The sequence below is a fragment of the Arvicanthis niloticus genome, chromosome X, assembly GCF_011762505.2.
Source record: "Arvicanthis niloticus isolate mArvNil1 chromosome X, mArvNil1.pat.X, whole genome shotgun sequence".
In the NCBI taxonomy this organism is placed as follows: domain Eukaryota; kingdom Metazoa; phylum Chordata; class Mammalia; order Rodentia; family Muridae; genus Arvicanthis; species Arvicanthis niloticus.
In genome coordinates this window covers 74,779,836-74,795,671 of record NC_047679.1, presented here as the reverse complement: position 1 = coordinate 74,795,671, position 15,836 = coordinate 74,779,836, and the positions used below count along the sequence as shown (strand labels likewise).

General features: G+C 37.5%; 1 pseudogene; it reads right to left on the bottom strand.

Annotated features, from left to right (window-relative positions):
* Window positions 1-14,510: 14,510 nt before the first annotated feature.
* On the bottom strand, window positions 14,511-15,306 carry LOC117694040 (transcription factor Spi-C-like; annotated as a pseudogene).
* Window positions 15,307-15,836: the final 530 nt, after the last annotated feature.

Sequence of the window (15,836 nt, the reverse complement as noted above, 5' to 3'; positions counted from 1 at the left end):
GACCTGAGGGTGGGGAGAGGGATTGGGGGGTAGGTGGGTGAACACCCTCATAGAAGCAGGAGGAGGGGGGATGGGATAAGGGGTTCCTGGGTGGTGGGGGGAACTTGGTAAGGGGATAAAATTTGAAAGGTAGATATTATATCCAATAAAAGAGGGAAAAAAAGAAAAGCAGTTAGGACCAACATCCTTAATAAAATGTCAGCCCTCTTACAAAAAAAAAAAATCTTGATACTAAAATTTGTTTTGAGAATTATATATTGCAGAATCATCAGCCTTGGTGTATCTACTCAACAAGCAAGCTGGGCAGACCTGCTCAAACCTCTGAGGTCCGGGAATTTCATCTGGAGGCACTGAAGACACAGCATCAGAGGCTTGTCAATTTGCTCTCCCCCCCATGCCTCTTCTAATATCTCAACACCCATAATCAGCTTGAAGAAGCTAATGAAGAGTCAGCGCCCCTATTCCCTGGGCTTGGGGACTAAGGTGGTAAATGTTGGGCTGTCTTTCTAGGGAAAAGTAGTGGTTTTGGGGGAATAGAGAGGATTAGCTAGGGGTTAATTGCATAGCCATAACCTATTAGTAGAAATCTGTATAATTAGTATCAAGATGAAGATATAAATTCTTAAATGGCACCAATTTACTTTGATTACAAATTTTAAGGTTTTCATTGGCATGAGCTTCTTATTAATATAAGAGTGAGATGAATATTGTTACTCTCATAGGCATTGTACCAGTATAACACATTTAGGAATACAAGGCTTAGATCCAGTCCTTCTTTAAATTTTTAAACTGATTTGAGATGGTCAGCCTGTGAGTTAAGGGACTATAGCAAATTCATGGCTTGGAGTTTATTATAAGGGTGTTCTCTATGTTTTATTTAGAAATAGCTGAGTGGAGTTAACAGGCAACAGTCCAGATTACCTTACATGGATAGCTGGTTTTCAAAACATCAGAAATCCATAGAATTGACATAACAAACATTTCTGTATTAATGTTCATTTTTATTAGAGACCTGTCTGCTCCTGACAACTTCATGTCTTGGATTCTACGAAGAAATTGAGCATCCTTGGAGTTACTCCAGTTGTGGTGAGACAACCACTAGGCAAGAATTGCCTCTTTCCTTCTACAGACAAATTACTGTCCAGAAAAGGACATACTTGCAGAATAGTCGACTGATTATATCTGCCTAGACAGAGTAATCAGCCCTTCATAATTCTGCAGCACTAAGGTCTGTCAGATGATCCTGGGCCAGAAGGCAGAAGAACAGATGCTCCAACATTTTGAAGTAGAACGAGTGTCCAGGTGTTCAGATGTCTCTATAAATTGGCTAAGTTTTAGAAGCTATGGTTTGTGCTTCCCACAATTATAGTTAACTCAGTCATTCTGGATTTCTGATGGGGTTGAAAACCTATAGCCTCATAGCCAATCCTGACTATTTACTTTGAGAGAAAAGATTTGAGTGGATGGTCATCAGCTGACATTCATTCTAAAGCCAGGTTCAGAACTAAATGTTTCAGTCAGGATAGATGACAGAGGAGCTGGTTAGTCAACAAAATAATGGACTGGGTATTAGGACTATCTTGTACCTCACTGGTACAAATTGGCATAATTATGCTCTAATTGTATTTTGAGAGAAAAGTTTCATTTTAAAAGGAAGGGTACTATGTAGGAGGAGCTAAGGTGGGAGGAGTACTGAGAGGAAGAGATGGAGTAAGAAGAGAAGGAGAAGAAGGAGAATAGAAGCTAGGTGATGAAAGAGAGAAAGAGGGGGGAGACAGGGAGGCAGATGTTCATGTATCTCCACCAGTCAAAGATAGTGGTTATATCTAGGTTGGGTAGTGGGTTACACCTCTGATTGAACAATACCAAACTTATAAAGCCTATGATTAACATTTTTTAAAAAATGTATAAATGCAAAAAGGAAAAGTGGGCATGAGATAGGGGTTTTCTTTCTTTTTTTTTAATTTTGAATGCCCTATTTTTTTTCTTATTTTATTTTATTTACATTTAAGATGCCATCCACTTTTTCCATTTCCCCTCCCTAGAAAACCCCTGTCCCATGTCCCCCCTTTCCTTTTTGCTTTTATACAATTTTTTAAAAATGTTAATCAAAGGATTTATAAGTTTGGTAATGCTCAATCAGAAGCATAACCCAATACCCAACCTAGATATAAAAACTATCTTTGACTGGTGGAGACCTGTGAACATCTGCCTCCATGCCCCCTCTCTCTTTCTCTCTCTCATCACCTAGCTTCTCCTCTCCTTCATCTTCTCTCCTTACTCCATCTGTTCCTCTCAATACTCCTTCCCACTTAGCTCCTCCTACATATCACTCTTCCTGTTAAATTAAACTTTTCTCTCAAAATACAGTTAGAGCATACTTATTCCTAATTGTACCAGTGAGGTACAAGATAGTCCTAATACCAAGTCCATCATTTTGTTGACTAACCAGAACCTCTGTCATCTCTTCTAACTAAAACACTTACTTTTGATCCTGGCTTTTTTTTTTTTTTTTTTTTTTTTTTTTTTTTTTTTTTGCTTTAGAATGAATGTCACCTAAAAATATCTACTCAGATCTTTTCTCTCAAAGTAAATAGCCAGGATTGGCTATGAGACTATGGGTCTTCAACCCCGTCAGAAATCTGGAATGACTGAGTTAACTGAAGTTATGGGAAGCACTAAACGTAGCTTTTAAAACTTAGCCAATTTATAGAGACCGCTGAACACCTGAGAAGCCCCTATACTACCGAACGTTCGAGCATCAAATCTTCAGCCTTCTGGCCCAGAGTCCTCTGACAAACCTTAGTGATGCAGGATTATTAAGGGCTGATTACTCTGTCTAGGCAGATATAATCAGTCGACTATTCTTCATGTGTGTCCTCTTCTGGACAGTAATTTGTCTGTAGATGGAAAGAGGCAATTCTTGCCTAGTGGCTGTCACCACACAACTGGCATAACTCCAAGGATGCTCAATTTCTTCTTAGAATCCACAATAGGAAGCTGTCAGGAGCAGACAGGTCTCTAATCAGAATGGACATTAATATATAAATTTTTGTAGCATCAATTCTATGGACTTCTGACGTTTTGAAAACCAACTATCCATGTAAGATCACCTGAACTGTTGTCTGTACACAGTTATTTCTAAATAAAATATGGGAAACCTCCTATCAATAAACTCAAAGCCATAAATTTGCTATAGTCCCTTAACTCATAGGTTAACTGTCCCAAATCAGTTAAAAAAGTTAAGGAAGGACCGGGTCTAGGCCTTGTATTCCTAAATGTGTTATACAGGCACATTGCCCATGAGAGTGTCAATATTCATCTCACTTTTATATTAATAAGGAGCTCGTACCAATGAAAATCTTAAATTTGAAATCAAAGTAAATTTTGTACCATTTAAGAAATTATAACTTCATCTTGATAATAATTATACAGATTTCTACCAATAGGTTATGGCTATGCAATAAGTCCTAGCTAATCCTCCCTGTTCCAATAAAACCACTACTTTTCCCTAGAAAGACAGACCATTATTAACCACATTAGTCCCCAAGCCCAGGGAATAGGGGCGCTGACTCTTCTTTAACTTCTTCAAGCTGATTACGGGCGTTGAGATATTAGAAGAGGGGTGGGGGGAAGAGTAAGTTGATAAGCCTCTAATGCTGTGTCTTCACTGAATCCAGATGAAATTCCAAGTCATCGGAGGTTTGGGCAGGTCTGCTCAGTATGCTTGATGAGTAGATACACCAAGGCTGTGTATTCTGCAATATACAATTCTCAGAACAAGTTTTAGTATCAAGAAAAAAAATTTCTCCCCCCTAGGGGGCTGACATTTTTTTTAAAGATGTTGGTTCTAACAACTTTTCTTTTTTCCCCCCTTTTTAAAATTGGTTGTAATATTTACATTTCAGATTTTATCCCCTAACCCCATTTCCTCTCACCACCCAGAAACCTCCCATCCCATCCCCCTCCTCATGTTTCTATGAGGCAGTGATCGTACCTACCCGCCCCCACTATCCCCTCCCCACCCTCACATCCCCCCCCCACTCTGTGTTTATTTTTTTATGGGACCAAGAAATTCCTCTTTCACCTATGCCGGACAAGGCCATCCTCCCCTACAAATACTGCTGCAGTCTTGGGTCCCTCCCTATGTGTTCCCTGGCTGGTGGTTTAGACCCTGGGGGGCTCTGGTTTTTGGTATTGTTGCTTTCCTCCTGGGGTCGCAAACCCTTTCTGCTCCTTCAGTCCTCTCTCTAAGTTCTCTATTGGGAAACCCCTGATCATATCAGTGGTTAACTGTGAGCATCGTCCTCTGAGTGTGTTAGTCTTTGGCAGACCACTAAGGAGACAGCTATATCATGTTCCTCAGATTATGCACTTCCAGCCATCCACAACAGTGTTTAGTTTAGGTGGCTGTACATGGGATGAATACCGAGGTGGAGTGGTTTCCTGATGGCCCCTCCTTCAGTTTCTGTCCCATGTTTTGTTTCCATATGTGCTCCCTTGAGCATTTTTGTTTCTCATTCTAAGTAGAACTGAGGCATCCCCTCTTGGTCTTCCTTCTTCATGAGATTCATGTGGTCTGCTGGTTGAGTCTTCGATAATCCTAGCTTTGGGGCTAACATCCGCTTAACAGTGAGTAAATACCCTGTGTGTTCTTTTGGGATTGGGTTAACTCACTCAGGATGATAATTTCTAGATCCATCCATTTACCTCAAAATTTCTCGAATTCATTATTTTTAATAGCTGAGTAATACTCCATTGTGTAGATGTACCAAATTTTTTGTATCCATTCCTCTGTTGAGGGACATCTTGGTTCTTTCCAGCTTCTGGCTATTATAAATAAGGCTGCTATGAACATAGTGGAACATATGTCTTTATTACATGTTGGAGCATCTTCTGGGTATATGCCCAGGAGTGGTATAGCTGGATCCTCAGGTAATGCTATGTCCAGCTTTCTGAGGAACCGCCAGACTGATTTCCAGAGTGGTTGTACCAGCTTGCAATCCCACCAATGGAGGAGTGTTCCTCTTTCTCCGCATCCTTGCCAGCATCTACTATCACCTGAGTTTTTGATCTTATCCATTCTGCTTGGTGTGAGGTGGTATCTCAGGGTTGTTTTGATTTGCATTTACCTGATGACTAAGGATGTGGAGCCTTTCTTAAGGTGTTTCTTAGCCATTTGAGTTTCCTCTGTTGAGAATTCTTTGTTTAGCTCTGTACCCCATTTTTTAATAGGGTTATATGGTTGTCTGGAGTATAATTTCTTGAGTTCTTTGTATATCTTGGATATTAGCCCTCAGGATAGGAGTTTTCTAAGGGGGGGAATGGGGAAAGGGGGTGGCATCTGAAGTGTAAATAAAATATCTAATAAAAAATACAATAAAATAAAAAATAAAAATAAATAAAATTAAATATTAAAAAAATACAGGAGAAATGGGTCTTAGGCAGAGGAAGAACTTCCTTTGGAGATTAATTTGCATACCACGTGTGGGCAGTCAAGAGGAGACATAACAGATCATGGGAGGAAGGAATAAGGAGTGAAATATTCACTGTATAAAATGATAAAGCAATGACAAAGGAGTTACAGAATATTGTTGGATAATACTGTCAGCTAGTGGACATTATACATCACAAACATAGCATGGACTTTCTGTGGATGGTTTTATTTGACAATACTTACTACCTTAGATCAAGGAATACAAATTCCTGGATTAATCTAGAGTTGGGAAAAACATCAGAGTCAAATATTCCCAAGACCCATAACTATATTAACAACAGTATCAATTAAATAGTCATTTTCTGCAAATGGCTAATTTTAAAAACAATTTCAATAAAAGTGTTAAAAAACAAAAAAAGAAGAGAGTATTGAGGTATAAATAAAGAAATTTCACAAAATGTGAAATTCATATTTTTTACATAAACAAAAAAATGTCTTATAAAAAAAAACCTGAGAGAATATAAGTTTATTTTTAATGTTGTTGACCCCAAACAGTATACAGGCATCAACCCTGGAACCTTCTGGACTTCAAAGAATAGCTAGGTCAGATTTACATGTATGTATTTCAATGTATTTTACCTTGATATATTTCGGCATAGATTGTTCCTAAAATAGTTATTCTTTGAAGTTTGTCTGCAATGTGGTGCGTGGTTTATTTAGACCTTTTACAAATTAGATTTTGTGGAAAGTAACAAGTTTTTATTTGCTTTACCTTTGTGAAAGATTATGCTTTTTATTAATTAAATTTATTATTTTTATTGATTATTAATTAATTAATTTAGTTACTTCGCATATGCTGCCACCTTCTGGTACCTCATCACAGAGTTCCTCTTCCAATTCCCTCTCTCCTTTGTCTCTAAAAGGGTGCTCATTGGCATACATCCACCCTAGATAAATTGATAGATAGATAGATAGACATATGATAGATACATGATGATAGATAGATAGATAGATAGATAGATAGATAGATAGATAGATAGAAAGATAGATAGATAGATAGATAGATAGATAGATAGATAGATAGATAGATAGATAGATGGATGGACAGACGGACAGACAGACAGACAGATGATCATTCTTATAGAACCAATTTGGGCTACCTGGAACAAATAAATTCTCTGCATAGTGGATGCTATAAGGCAAGGTCATTGTACAAATTTTCCATTCTGTGCTTGGCCATTATTCTTTTTATTTATTATCAAATTATGACTGAGATAATGAATCCTCACTAGGCTATTTACATAATGTTGTTTGGATCTTCATGCTATCAGAATTGCAGACAAACTTAATATAACTATTTAACTGACAAATTATACAGGGTCAGTTTGTGATAGAAATACCCAGTGTGCTTATGCTCCAAACCAAAATTATGGAGTGAAATCATATGTTTTTATATAATTTGGTTATCAGAAAACCAACATTAAATTTTAAAAAAGATTATCAAATTCAGTATAAAAACAGGTATATCATCAAGTTTCTTGTTTTACTATTTCATCCATATTTACTGGACAGCTAGTTCTCCATCTTTACCTGCAAAATTATTATTGGATATTTCACAACTTTATGGGTAGTAAAGGTAGACCCCTAAATAAGCAGCCTAGTCTTGCCTCAGTGGAAAAGGATTGCCTAGTCCCACAGTATCTGACTTTTTGGTAGGAGTTTGAGAATGACTTTGTGCTTCACTTTAGTAAAGAAAATTCAATGGATAGTATATTTTTCTTTAATTTTTTAGTGTGTGAGTCTCTCTTTCTCTCTCTCTCTCTCTCTCTCTCTCTCTCTCTCTCTCTCTCTCTCTGTGTGTGTGTGTGTGTGTGTGTGTGTGTTTGTTTGTTTGTTATGTATTTTGGATGCCTTTGTGTACCATCTGAGTGCAATTACTGTAGGGGAAAAAAGAGGGCATCTAATCCACTGTGATTGGAGATATAGATGACTGTGTGCTATTCAGGTTCTGGGAATCAAGTCCAAGCTTTCAGAAGAGCAGCCAGTGGTCTTAACTAGAAAGCCACAACATTGTTTCCAGACTAGAAAACACTTTTATGTAAATTTTTTAATTCAAAGCTTTATTTCATTAAATTTTCCTTCAACTAACTCATGAACATTAAAAAACCTCACATTTATAGAGCAATGTATTAATTATTATTATTATTACTATTATTATTATTATTATTATTATTATTATATTTTTCATTATTTAAAACAACTTTCAAATTTAAATATATTTTGACTTTCTATTTTCTTTGGCCATCATTTCAGTTATAAATCAACCCTTGTACAAGAAGTTTCATAGGATGACAAGATATATCCACATGAAACTTCATCTCCCCCATTATTTGGTGATTTCACTAAGATTAGCTTCAGATATGTATATATTTCAGTAAGTAAGTTTCACTGTACACAATTTCAATATTACCCCTCAAATATAGCCTAATTTTAGCTATCTCTCACTTTTTTCTTTCCCACAACAATCTCTCTTCTCATTACTCCCACTTGATCCTCACATTCTAGTTCAGCCATCTATCCATAGTTATCTGTTCTGTTTCCATTTCCTAATAAAAAATATTTGTTCTCTCTTTTCCCTTAATCTATACCTACTCTATATGATTCCATGGATTGTAGCTTGGTTATTTATTGCATTCATATTAGATATCCACATGTAAGTGAATATACTCCATCTTTGTCTTTAAAGATCTGGGTTACCTTACTTAGAATGTTTTCTCCCTAGTTCCATCCATTAACCTACAATTTTCACGTGTCATTTATGTAATGGCTGTGTAATAATCCATTGTGCAAATGAACCACATTTCTTTTATTCAATTATCTGTTGAGGGATATCTCAGTTGTTGCCAGTTTCAGGATATTATAAATAGAGCAACAGTGAACGTGGTTAAGCAAGTATCTCTGTGGTGGTATGAAGCACACTTTGGGTATATGGCCAATAGTGTTATAGATAGATCTTGTGGTAGAGATATTACCATCTTCCAAAGAAACTGGCACAATTATTTTCATAGTGGATTGTATGAATTTGCACTCCTATCAGCAATGCATGAGTGGTTCCCTTATTCAACATTTGCATTATCAAGTGGTGTCACTTGTATTATTGATCTTAGACATTCTGACAGGTGTGACATGGAATCTCAAGGTAGTTTGAATTGCATGTTTCAGATTGCTAAGGATGGTAAACATTCTTCAACTACTTCTCTGCCAAAGTTTCCTGTACTGAAAATTGAAGGGGGTGGTTCTGAGGTGAGGTGTTTGTTCCTCAATTGGTCTTCATATGTCAGTAAAGAAAGCCAGTGGCCAATTGTTGTTCAGAAGGTACAAAGGGAACTTCTGGGGGTCTCAGAAGAAAATAAAAAGATACAGGGAAGGAGAGAAGAGCTTTCTGCCATGCTTGGGAGGAAGAAGAACTCAACAAGCATGTGAGGTCTCTGGGGAAGCTGGGACTTGTGGCCACTTCTATAAGCAGGTAGCCAAGGATGTTGGACAGGGTCTAGGTGGGACTAGTCACTGAAGTTTAGGGCAAGTGGAGAAATGAAGACAATACATTAGTAAGGGCATGCTATTCCAGGCTGGAGATAGTAATGCCCAGTATTTGTGCCTAGAAGGCAAGTTTTAAAGTAGCAAACTCTGTGTATGTGTATGTGTATGTATATGTGTATGTGTGGGTTTTTTTTATCTGCTAATTCTCGTGTCGTGGGAAGGGGCTGGTAGTGTGGTTACCTCCTGGAGCAAAGACGGGTAAAGCAAAAGGGAAGCTGGGTGGGAGCTTGTAGCTGGGCCAATCCTGGAACTAAAGGTGGAGGACATGCAAGAGAAAAATTTTATGTTTAGGTTTGTATCTCATTTTAAATTGGGCTACTTTTCATAAGATATATTTTGTTCTTATTTCCCACTCCCCCATGATCCTTTACAACTCCCTACCCAAAGAAAAGGAACTAGTAGTATTTAAAATAATCCCTTCCTAGAAAGTAGACAATTTCTACTTTCCCAGAGACCAGGGATGATGAGAAGCCCCAGAGGGTTTCTATATGAGATTACCAGCAGTGGGGGATATGGATCCTGAGATGGCTACTTCCTATAGTCTGGAAGGACTCCCAGCAGGGATAAAGGTAAAAACACATCCATAAAGCCTTCAATTTAAAATGTGTCAGAGTCTGAGGGAATGGCTAACTAATGACTACTCCAAATTGTGACCCATCCCATGGGCAAGAACCAATCCCCAACATTCTCAATGATACTTCATTTTGCTCGCAGAGAGGAACCTAACATAAATGTCCTCTAAGAAGCTCCACCAACAGCCAATGGAAACCAGTGTAGAGACTCATACCCAAACAGTAGAAGAAGCTCAGAGAGCCTTCTGGATGACTTGGGAGAAAGAGGACAGGGACTCCACAGGAAGATCAACAGAGTCAACTAACTTGAACCTTTGGGGACTCCCAGAGACTGAATCACCAAAGAGTGAGCATGGGCTATACCTAGGCACCCTGCACATATGTAGCAGATGAACAACTTTGTCTTCATGTGGGTCTCCCAAACAACTGGAATAGGCTCTGTCCCTTAGCCTGTTGCTTACCTGCTTGCCTGTGGATCCTGCACCCCTAAATAGACAGCCTAGTCTTGCCTCAGTGGAAAAAGATTGCCTAGTCCCACAGTAACTTGACGTGTACACTTGGGGATTTAGGGGTTTGGGTGCTTGAGACTTGGAGGTTGAGAAAGGGAGCAGTAGATGGAGGATGTTGGGGAGTTGACACCCAGAGGGGACTTCCTCATTCTAAGGGGAAATGGGGAATGTCTTATGTGAGTGGGTGCTGGGAGGAGAGGAAAGACTGATATTGGATTGTAAAGAAAAGAAATAAACAAATTTAATAATAACATTTAATTTATAAAAAATATTTTACAGCTGAATCTTACAAAATAGAACATTTAACCTGAATATTTTAAACTTAGAGAAATCTAATAACTGATAACATGCACAATAGCTGAGTATTTTCTCAGTATGGCAGTTAAGCACAGGTGGTGGTATATACCTTGAACCCCATTACACCTGAGATATATGCAGGTGCATCAGAAGTTCAGTGTTATCTTTGAGTATAAAGAAAATTAAAGTTTACTATGAGATACACAACAATCTGTCATAAGGAGGGGCAAGCAAGATGGATCATAAGGTACACAAGCAATGATTTAAATTGGACCTTGGAACCCACATGTTAAGAGAGAAATCAGTTCCACAGACTCGACCCTATACTTCCAAACATGCTCTGATGCATGCATGCCCACTCACAGAGTAACCTACAAAAAAATAAAATAAATGAATATACATATATGATCCAATAATTTAAAGATGTTAATTTTCTACAACTTTACATAAAATATTATCTAAGGTTGACATTATATTAGGCAACAACATACATCTCAACAAATCTATGCAGGTTAAAATCCTATGAAGTATTTTATTTTGACTATAATTCTACAAAACCAGAAATTAATGCAACCATAAAAGGCTACAGAAGAAAAACTCAGACCTCATCTGACCCAAAGTTTGGCTTCCAGGCCAGAGATCTGAAGGGAAAGTAGACTGCCACTAGACAAAAGATCCGGTAAGGTTGAATGACATCAGACCCAGTGATTCCCAGACTTCAGAACAGTAGTAGTAGAAACTTTGCCTGCCTACGTCTACTTGCTCTGGAACACATCACCACAACATAACACTGAGAACCATGGTAATCATTCATGTAGCATAAAAACCTGGAGTTCTCCAAGCTAATGAGGTATCTAGATAGGCCCAGAATTTTCAAACAATGACCCTACTTTCCTTGAGTAAAGTGTATGCATTCACAACTTCCATCAAATAAAGAAGTTAGAACAAGCAAGGGCCATCTCTCTTCATCAAGGGTCACTGCAGTGGGGCTGGGGTTCTTCATAATTAAAGAACCCATGACTAAATCTCCCAGAGAAGGCCCCTCACCTCTACCCCTTCTGTACTATTGACACTTACTCAGAATCAAATATGGTTCTAACCCTGACTCTGGCCCTGATCTTTCATGCCTGGAGTGTGGATGCTCTCAGGGTAAATGTCAACAAGGACCAGGTTCCCAACTCATAGCAGTTAACTGGCATTTCTCGGGTACACAGGAGACTGAGAATAGCAGCAATCTTCCCAGACTCTGTTTTTTCACATTCCAGGAAAACTGACTGAGTGCTCCCATTACAGACTTAGATATGCCGTCCCTGAGCAGCATGTCAGTGGCAGTCAAGGCAACCCAGTGGTGAGGCAGACATGCAGCCCAGCAGAGATTTACACTTGAGTAGAACAGAAGTAGGGACCAGCCAGAGTTCTGATAACCTCTGTATACTAACTGTTACTGCAGACATTAGAAAACGTTTTAAAGATAGAGGCTAGAACTTGCAACCGTGAATAACCTTCCCACAGAGAGTGATGACTCTTGAAACCTGCAAAGTCTTTGTAAATTTCTTCATTAAACAAAAGTAATTTTAATAAAATTAAAGAAAAGAAAGAAAAACTCAAACAACAGGATCATAAGAGATGCAGAAGTGAAGACAGTACATTGCTTCTAAACTCTGCTAATCCCCTGATAATAGCTATCTATAAAAATGCAACTCAAAGCCATGGATTTGCCCTAAAAGAATACAGATAACTGACTAGAATAAAAAAATATATTTAAAATATGAAAGTAAAATTCAATGAAGAAATCAATATCCTAATGTAAAAGCTCAGTGGAAAGCCTTATCAATAGAATGGATCATGTGAAAAACAGAGAATTAGTGCTAGAAGAAAAGGTAGAGGAATAGGATTTTTAAGTAAATGTTAATGATGAAATAAAACTTAAATGAAGCAAGGGTAAAGCTTGTGAAGTCTACAAAATAGCTAAGGTCTTTGAATTATGAGCATAGAAAAAGAAGAATACTAAGGGCATATAATCATCAAGAAAAATCATCAAAGAAAAAATTTAGGAATATGTTGCCTCGAAGAAACACGGTTTGCCATCAAAGATATACACAACCTTAGGGTTAAAAGTTTTAAAAGATATTAAAAGCAATTAAAACTGAAAATCAAGTAAATGTAGCTATTCTAATCTCTGAAAATACAAGTAAAACCCCAGAAAACTGAAGTTTGAAAGATAGTATACCTTTACACTTGAGTAGACAATGAAACAAGAGGATAGTATAAATGTAAACATATACACATTAAACATATGTCTACTCAATTTCATAAAACATGTACTACTATAGGTAAACATACAAACTAATCTCAACACACAAACAGTGGGTACCTTTAACATTCCACCCTTACAAACAGATAAATTATCTGCATAAAACTAAAAAAGAAATTCTAGAGTTAAATAATAATTAAATAAATTTAACTAACAGATATCTACAAAGAATTCTACCCAAACATTAAAAATCACCATTTTTAATCCATGGCTTGTGTAACAGTCTTTAAAAATAATCACACACTTCAACCAATATAAGAAAATTAAGAAAACATCTTTTGTTCTCTCTAATGATAATGAAATAAAACTAGATATTAACAAAATAGTTAACAGAGAAAGTACTCATTTATGGAGATTAAACAATGCATTATTCAGTTGTTAATGTGTCCTTGAAGAGAAAAAATGAATACATTTCTAAAATCCTAGGCACCAATGAATATCTTACTTCTATTCTGTTGCTCTGAACACTGTTGTAGTACAACAAATTTAGCTTATCCCTAACTACCTTACAAATAAATTAGAATCAAACTATAGTTATTTAGCTTCAGCAATTACAGGAGATAAACTCTAATCTAGTTTTCTTTCTTTTTTATTAGATATTTTCTTCATTTATATTTCAAATGTCATCTTCTTTCCCAGTTTCCCCTCCCCCTGGAATCCCCCTATCCCATCCTCCTTCCACCTGCTTCTATGAGGGTGTTCACCCACCCACCAAACCACCCATTCCTGCCTCTTTGCCTTGGCATTCCCCTACACTGGAGCATTGAGCTTTCACAGGACCAACGGCCTCTCCTCCCATTGACATCCTCCCAAGAACATCCTCTGCTACATGTGATGCTGGAGCCCTGAGTCCTTCTATGTATACTCTGTGGTTGGTGGTTTAATCCCTGGGTGCTCAGGGGGCAGGTGTGTCTGGTTGGTTGATATTGTTGTTCTTCCTATGAGGTTGCAAACCCCTTCAGCTCCTTCAGTCCTTTCTCTAATTCCTCACTCCAACAGTTGGCTGCCTCTGTATTTGTCAGGCTCTGGCAGAGCCTCTCAGGAGACAACTATATCAGGATCCTGTCAGCATGCACTTCTTGTCTGCAATTGGAGACTGTATATAAGATTATTCCACAGGTGGGGAAGTCTCTGGATGGTGTTTTCTTTAGTCTCTCTGCTCTATACTTGGTCTCTGAATTTTCTCCCATGAGTATTTTGTTCCCCCTACTATGAAGGACCGAAGCAGTCACCCATAGGCCTTCCTTCTTCTTGAACTTTATGTGGTCTGTGAATTTTATCTTGGTTATTCTGAGCTTTGGGGTTAATATCCACTAGTCAGTGAGTGCATACTATATGTGTTCTTTTGTGACTGGGTTACCTCACTCAGGAGGTATTCCTCACTCTTCTTTTGTTTTTCAGTTGCTTCAAATGCAATTGTTTATTTAAAATTACAAAGTGGTATGGTGCTTGTCTCCCCCACATTTTTCTCAATAGACATTCTAGCTTCAGGATGTTCTTTAATACTCAATCCATAAACACTAAGCCTGTTTATTACAAATTGCAAAGTATCTGAAGGAATTGTAAGCACCCTTATGAAACATCTATGTTTCTTTTAACATCATTATGTAAACACTATCTAAAAAGTTGTCAGGAAAAAAAAGTCCAAACATATTCTGTGCAGAGTTCTTTCTACATCTTTTTGCCTTACTGGTGTGGAATCTAAAAGTGGAGAAGTTATCTGCTATGGAAAAATTCTAAAGTTTTTGTTCTCTGACACTAGCAAAAGCAAGAGGCTGCGGTCAGCTCTGGTAACTGGTATGAGTGTAGTAATTTGCATTCTAGTGGTTTAAACTAAGATAGCCTGTTCAGGCTGACCATATTGTGAGTAGAATGGTCTTTTCCCAGGAATTGAGATGGCTAAGTCTTTGGAGAACAGTTTTGCTGAACTGGTAGGTCAGATTTTTGTGATCTCCCTAGTTCTGGCATAATTCCTCAGGGCTCTGGACACATTCTGGTAAGTCATGGATTTCCAGTTGCCTTTACTTTTCCCCAAAAATTCAGTGAATTTTTCTGTGTTTTTTTATATAAACTGAAAGGCACTGTTGGCTTTGTTGACCCACTGAATTCAAGACACCACCTCTGAATTGCAAAGAAATTTGAATAGGTATTCAAATAACCTAAGCTTTCTACTGCCTCTTTGTCCTTCTTCTTCTTCTTCTTCTTCTTCTTCTTCTTCTTCTTCTTCTTCTTCTTCTTCTTCTTCTTCTTCTTCTTCTTCTTCTTCTTCTTTTTTTAGAACGGGGCTTCTACTAGCTGTCTTTCAGCTATGTTCTTCAGGGATTGATAGAAGCTTCCTTCCAAATACAAGTAAGCAGAACCATTTGCTACACTTTTCCAGTCATAGAGGGGATTCTCTGTGGGTAACATTCCACAGTAGTTATACTTGCCTCTGATGTGAGGATAAGGGTTAACGGTAGACATGTAGTTTTTATTTTCTAGGGGTTATTGAATTTTTGCAATTGAACGTTGGGTCAATATTTCAAAGGCATCTTCAAATGCTTGACCCAGACTATTCTACTCAATTCATCAAGTCATTATTCATGACTTGAAGTGTCTTGGGTTGAGGAAACTCAGTGGCTAGTAAGTATGTTTGTAGTTGTTTTCACAAGGCTCTGGGTTCAATAACACATTCTGTCCAATGCAGTGTTCAACAAGAAAGAGACAAACTTCTTTTCTGGAAGGGACAAACTCCTTCTCTGTGATTCCCCCAGTATGACATTTTCTAGTTCCATCCATTTGCCTAAGAATTTCATGACGTCATTGTTTTAATAGCTGAGTATTGCTTCTTTGTGTAAATGTAACACATTTTCTGTATAGAAAGAAGGAAATAGGCTTAAATTCATTCTTCCTGAAAAAGACTTTCTGAACGGAACATCAATAAAAAGCACAGGCATTAAGAAAAAACAATTTAAAAAATGGAACTTTATGTCGCTAAAAGGATTCAGTAGAGCAAATGACATCATTCAAGCAAAGAGGAAGCTTAAACAATTAGAAAAAATCATTTAAAGATATATATCTGATAGAAGATTAATATCTAGAATAAATAATGTCTGATTAAAGAACTA